This window comes from Mus caroli, chromosome 9, assembly GCF_900094665.2.
Source record: "Mus caroli chromosome 9, CAROLI_EIJ_v1.1, whole genome shotgun sequence".
NCBI lineage: Eukaryota > Metazoa > Chordata > Mammalia > Rodentia > Muridae > Mus > Mus caroli.
The window spans coordinates 14,384,587-14,391,721 of record NC_034578.1 but is presented as its reverse complement, the minus strand read 5'-3'; the positions used below and the strand labels follow the sequence as shown (position 1 = coordinate 14,391,721).

The following is a 7,135-nucleotide window of genomic DNA, read 5'->3' as shown; positions in this document are numbered from 1 at the left end:
AAAAAAAAAAAAAAAAAAAAAAAAAAAGCTTTATGCTGAATCATCTTGTGTAGGTTTCAAAAATTCATTTGCAGTTTTCTTTGGCCACTCATTCTACAGACATCAGCCTCCATAAAAGCATTGCCTCTTTCATAAAGATTCTGTAAAAGAACTGGAACCTAGAACTTGAACACATAGCAACAGCTCTGAGGGTTGTTATTCTTTCACCACTATTGTTCTTTCTAGTGTAATTTTTCTGGAATGTAGTTCAAAAGAACACTCTGAATATTCTCATAATTTTTTAAAAAATGTGCTCTGAAACTTAACTAGTCTATGTTATAAGCAATTTGCTGAGTCCGTTGTTGCTTGTGTATATATAGTTTCAGGGATAAATGCTCTGCGTTGGTTAACCTATAAGAGGGATCATCCCTGCAACAGACTCATTCTCCTGAGGGAAAAATCTTAAGAGTAAACTTCTGAATATTTGAGAAGAACACTGCAAATTATTTTTAAGTAAAACAACGTAAAAACTATACATATATCCATTATTTTAAAACTCCCTATAATGAGAATTGATTTCAACATCAGCTAGATCTAAATAGAAAACTTACCTTAAATTTTGAAAATTGATTCAAAATCAAAATTATCACCAAGCTTGCTTCATATTCAGGATTTCCTGCCTGAACCATACAAGGAGCAACCAACAAAACTGAGTGGTTTCATTTATTTTTTGTTTCCTTTTCTTAGTGGTAGGGACAGAGCACAATATGTGCTAGGCAACCTATTAATGAGCTAAGTCCACCAGAAGGAGCTCACTAAATATATAATGTCACTAAACAAATGTGTCATAAAATAATGCACAGTAAAATATTCTTATGGATTTGAAAAACAAGACTGTAACTTCTTTTTCTGTGGAAGGTTTTATACACTCAGCCCTTCTACAAATCCTGTAATGTGCAGTGGTTCAATACCATGCTAAATATAGAAATGCATGGTATAGCCATACAATTAAAATTCAGATTTACAAGGAACATAAAATAAATGGAAAAACCATATTAATCTTAAATTTTAAAGTCATAATAGATCAAAATTTTGTAGCTCAACATCAAACTGAAAATGGTCACATTCTCTTATATTAGCTATAATCACTAATTATTTATTTATTTATTATACATAGATATACTCTAGCTGCTTTTAGACACACCAGAAGAGTTTGTCAGATCTTATTACAGATGGTTGTGAGCCACCTTGCGTTTGCTGGGATTTGAACTCAGGACCTTCTGAAGAGCAGTCAGTGCTCTTAACTACTGAGCCATCTCACCATCCCTAAAACCTTGTTTGGTTTGGTTTGCTTTTTCAAAACAGGGTTTCTCTGTGCAGCCCTGGCTGACCTGGAACTCACTCTGTAGACCAGGCTGGCCTTGAACTGAAGAGATCCACCTGCGTTTGGAATTAAAGGAATGTGCCACCACTGCCCAGCACTCTTACTTGAGAATCTTTGAAGTCAGAGAAAATAAAAGTATATGTATCCAGGATTTCAAATTACCTCTAGATCCTCTGGTCTCCTCAATGCTTGCAGGAAAGTTTGCTCTTTGCTTCAGGGATGATATATATTCTGGACTCTCTAGATGACAGTTGTGACTTGAAGAAGGTAACCACAGTAGTCACCTTCATGTGCCTCTGAACTGAGTTCAGAAGTCTTTATAGAGGAGAACTGGAAGCCCCGCCCTAAGGTGGAGTCTTTACATATTTGCATGAATCAACTAACTTTTATAAAGTCCTCCCTTAACCCTCTGCCCCCCCATCCCTGAGTGGTGTGTTAGTCTCACCCTATCTTCCTGTTGTGCTATGGAGGATGTAGATCCTCTCATCGATGAGGTGTTAATAAATTCAAAGAAACTTACTGTATGATGGTGAAGCCATCTAAGCCTGTGGGCACTCCAGTAAGGAGTTCTCTGTAGACTGACTTTAACTCAGTGATCTGCATACCTGTCTCCTAATGAAAGATCCTGACAGAATGTAAAAGGACACAAAAGCCCTGAAATTGGCAAGATAGATGTCAGTGTTAGCAGAACTAGCTTCACTGATTTAGAAAAATAGAGGTACACAATGCTCTGGCCACTCCTTGAACCTGTGTGTCTGCCAATGTTTTGACCATTCCTTGACCCATGTGTGTGCCCACTGATGAAGCCCATTGCCAGGTGTTTGTGATATTGGTTGCTGAGAAAGAGTCAGAAAATCTCCCCAGCAACCACAGCCCGGCCAATCCTGAGTTGCTACACCTGCACCAGACTCTTTCCTTGTACCCCTCCCATACCCATTTCTTGAGAATAGACATTGTTTAGATCTGGAAATCCCCTACTCCCCTCTTCTCCTTTCCCCCCTGAGGGCCTATAAAAACTGGGACCTCTTTCCCCTCGAAGTCGACTCCTCTACCCCTGCATGGGATATGAGTCCTCCCCAGAGCTCTGGCTTTCCCCGAATAAAGCCTCATGTGGTTTGCAACAAGCTCAGTCTATTGTGAGTTCTTGGGTGTCCGCTTTGTCCTGAGGCCTGAGCGAGGGGCTCCTCTCAGAGTCTTTCACTACCACTGGGATTAAACGTGTTGGCCACCAAACCTGGATTTAAGTTTTTCTTTACCTAGAACTTGCTCTGTTCTAGGCTGGCCTTGAACTTAAATATCTTGTCTTTGCCTCCTGGAATTAAAGGCTTGTACTACCATGCCTGAATCTAAATTTACCTGGGTGGAATCTTGCCACAAGGTCAGTACTCCTATAATCTCCTAGAACACAGCATCCAACTCCATTTAACTTCCTGATGTCCCTTTAATACTCAAACCATATATTTTATATTTTTTCTTTCTAAGCTGGCTACACTTGTTCAAAATGCTCTTCATGAGACTTAATCAGAGAATGAAGTCTCTGCTGGTTTTTGTTTTTTTTTGTTGTTGTTGTTTTGTTTTGTTTTTTTGTTTTGGAGACTTATTTTGTCAATGCAATGAATAAAAATCTCTTTACCTTAGTCTGTAGTAGATTTTTCAGACAAGGGCAAAAAGCAGCCACATTCTTCACCAAAATACCACAAAAACAGTCTTTAGCCTACATTCTGAAATTCTTCTCCTCTGAAACCTCTTGGGTCAGTTTAGCACAGTTTAAATTTCTCCCATCAACAAAGTCTTCCATATTCCTACCAGAATGACCCATTAAGCCCCATTTAAAGCAGTCCACTGCTTTCCAAATCCAAAGTCCCCAAATTCACATTCTTCCAAACAAAAGCATGGTTAGGCCTAGCACAGCAATACCCCAGTCCCTGGTACCAACTTCTGTATTAGTCAAGGTTCTCTAGAGTCACAAGTAGTAAGAAATTTATGACTTACAGTCCATAGTCCAACTCCCAATAATGGTCAGCAGCAAGTGTGAATGGAAGTCCAAGGATCTAGCAGTTGCTCAGTTCCACAAGGCAAGCAGTTGAAGAAGACAGTGTTCTAGACTGGACATTGTGAGGAGAGTTAGTTTTAACTGTTGTCTTAGTTAGGGTTTTACTGCTGTGAACAGACACCTTGGCCAAGGCAAGTCTTATAAAGGACATTTAATTGAGGCTGGCTTACATGTTCAGAGTCTCAGAACAGTATCATCAAAGTGGGAACATGACAGCATCCAGCCAGGAATTGTGCAGGAGGAGCTGAGAGTTCTATGTCTTCATCTGAAGGTTGCTAGCAGAATATTGACTTCCAGGCAGCAAGGCTGAAGTCTACATCCAAAGATACACCTACTCCGACAAGGCCATACCTCCTAAGAGTGCCACTTCCTGGGTCAAGCATATTCAAGCCATCACACTCCTTGATGAAGCTTTCCCATGAAGGGAGGTGAAATTTAAAACTAGATCATGAGACTTTGGTACCCACTGTTACAAGTCTGGATTTTGATTATAAATTTAGAGAGAGGCTTTGGAGTAAGCTGATTGTTGCTTTAGAAGGAACATTAACTTTAGTCAAATATTGGTGCTCTCTATATGCAGTAGCTAGAAGAATGCTGGAAAAGGTGGCAAGCAGCTGTGGTTTGGATTGCAGAATCATTGCAGCCTTCTGAAGGTTTGGATATGAGATGTAAAAGAAACTGAGGAGTAGGTCTCTATCACATGGCAAATGTACTGCATAGAGATCTCAAGTCAGCTAATCTTTTTTTTTTTTTTTTTTTTTTTTTTTTTTTTTTTTTTTTTATTGGGTTTTTTTTTTTTGTCCTGGCTGTCCTGGAACTCACTTTGTAGAGTAGGCTGGCCTCGAACTCAGAAATCTGCCTGCCTCTGCCTCCCAAGTGCTGGGATTAAAGGTGTGCGTCACCACACCCGGCCAGAGCATCTCATCACAGATGGTTGTGAGCCACCATGTGGTTGCTGGGATTTGAACTCAGGACCTTTTGGAAGAGCAGCCAGTGCTCTTACCCACTGAGCCATCTCTCCAGCCCCTAATCTTTTCATTAACACTGAAGACTTGGTGCTGAAGATGGGTGACTTTGGCCTGGAACGGATCGTGGATCCTCATTATTCCCATATTAGTCATCTTTCTGAAGGACTGATTATGTGGTGCCAGGGAAATGTTAATGATCTCCCAAAAGCAGACAGGAGTCAATCTGATACAACTCACAGCAAGGTCTTTATTCCATTTGAGCTACCTCACCTCCTACCCCCCACCCCCATCCCAATGCACCACCATTACACAGGACAGTTTTGGTGGAGGGGGAGCCCCGAATGTCTATGGGGCAAGGCTTTATATTATAGTAAGCAGCAAGCAGGGAATATGTGTGCAAGTATCTAATTGGAAAGTTACTGTGGCCTTTAACATAATTGGCTGGTGCTGGGAGTCACATCACAAACTTAACTTCTGTTCCCCTCTGCATTGGTGGTCAATAGGCAAGGGGTGGGCTTGTGACCTGGTGTAGTGGCTATTCCTGGTTGTCAACTTGACTATATTTGGAATGAACTACAATCCAGAATTGGAAGGCTCACNGGTGACCCTTATCTGGAGGCTTGGAGATAGAAGTTTCTGATCTGGATCTTGGTATGGAGATCTTGAGGCATNGTGGCTATGGATTCCAGAAGATTAAATCTCCGAGTTTAAGGTCATCTGGGATTAAAGGTGTTGTGGAACACACCTTTAATCTGGGCTACACCTTCTGCTGGAGACAATATAAGGACATTGGAAGAAGGGAGTCTCGCTCTTGCTCCCTCACCTGCTTGCCTTGTGGGACTGAGTAACTGCTAGATCCTTGGACTTCCATTCACAGCTACTACTGAACCATTGTTGGGAATTGGTCTGCAGACTGTTGTGAGGAGTGGGTGTGGCAGCAGTCCCAAGATGGCGCCCGGGACTGCAGCTAAGTCTTATGACTTGCACCTGACTTCCTCATACACCTGAAAATAAGCCACGACCATCCTGAGAGCTGTGCAGGTGCACCATGTTACTGGCGAATCCATATTTGGTGGAGACATGCTCCTGCCACCCTGATTAGCTGAAGCTGCGTGCCTGGTGAGGTGACGTGGCCTGCCGTGAGTGGATGGGGGCTGAGAGTATCTAAGAGTGAGGGGCCCGGGTTAGATAGATAAAGTGGAAGGATAAAGCTGAAGCGAGAGAGATGAAGACTAAAATTTGATGAATAAACTGCTGTTAGAAGGACTGGTGGTCGTGTTGTTCTTGCTGGTCGAGAGCGGACGTGACAGACTGTAAGTCATCATCTGTTCGTCCAAACTTGGGGCTGCTGCCTCCAGATATGCTTATGTTCTTTCATTTACTACAGGTGGCCTTTTCCTCTTTGTATGCAGCATATTCCTCAGGAGACAATCTCTCTCTCTCTCTCTTTTTTTTTTTTTTTTTTTTGGTTTTTCCAGACAAGGTTTCTCTGTATAGCCCTGGCTGTCCTGGAACTCACTTTGTAGACCAGGCTGGCCTCAAACTCAAAAATCCGCCTGCCTCTACCTCCCGAGTGCTGGGATTAAAGGCGTGCGCCACCACGCCCGGCACAGGAGACAATCTCTTGAGCCAGAGGTCCTGTATTGTTTCTGTAGCCTCTCAACCTGATTGCTATAATGCTCTTTCTCATTCTCCAGGACTTGATGCCAACGCCTGCTAATTTCAACCCAGCGCTTCCAAAGGTCAGATGCCTCAGTTCCAGACTTGACCATGGATCTTGGTGAAATTTGTGATGTGCATTTATAGGGGGTTTCCTGGTTTCTCCCTGAAATTTCATACCTGAGGAAACTGTTTTGGGAAATTTCTTTTTTACTGGAGACTTTGTTTTTCATATATCCTTGTGACTTTGGTTGGGTGACTCCAGGCACCACAGATTTTTTTTTTTAAGATATTTTCTTTATTTACATTTCAAATGCTATCCCGAAAGTCCCCTGTACACTCCCCCGCTCTGCTTCCAACCCACCCACTCCTGCTTCCTGGCCCAGGCTTTCCCCTATACTGGGGCATATAATCTTCGCAAGACCAAGAGTCTCTCCTCCCATTGATGGCCGTCTAGGCCATCCTCCGCTACATATTCAACCTAAGACACAAGCTCTGGGTTCATATTGTTGTTCCTCCTATAGGGTTGCAGACCCCGTTAGCTCCTTAGGTACTTTCTCTAGCTCCTCCATAGGGTGCCCTGTGATCCATCTTATAGATGACTGTGAGCATCCATTTCTGTATTTGCCAGGCACTGGTATAGCCTCACAAGAGACAGCTATATCAGGGTCCTGTCAGCAAAATCTTGCTGGAATATGCAATAGCGTTTGGATTTGGTGGTTGTTTATGGGATGAATCCTCGGGTGGGGCAGTCTCTGGATGGTCCTTCCTTCTGTCTCAGCTCCGAACTTTGTCTCTGTAACTCCCTCCATGGGTATTTTGCTCCCCATTCGAAGAAGGAGCGAAGTATCCACACTCTGGTCTTCCTTCTTCTTTATTTTTATTTTATGTATGCATTTATTTATTATTTGGTTTTTCGAGACAGGGTTTGTCTGTGTAGTCCTGGCTGTCCTGGAACTGTAGACCAGGATGGCCTCAAACTCAGAAATCTGCCTGCCTCTGCCTGGCAAGTGCTGGGATTAATGGCATGTGCCACCATGCTCGGCTGGTCTTCCTTCTCTTGAGTTTCATGTGTTTTGCTTTTTTTTTTTT

The 7,135-nt window shown here is 42.5% G+C and overlaps 1 pseudogene; it reads right to left on the bottom strand.

Annotated features, from left to right (window-relative positions):
* LOC110301447 overlaps positions 1 to 7,135 on the bottom strand; it is a 9,072-nt pseudogene that overhangs the window by 909 nt on the left and 1,028 nt on the right.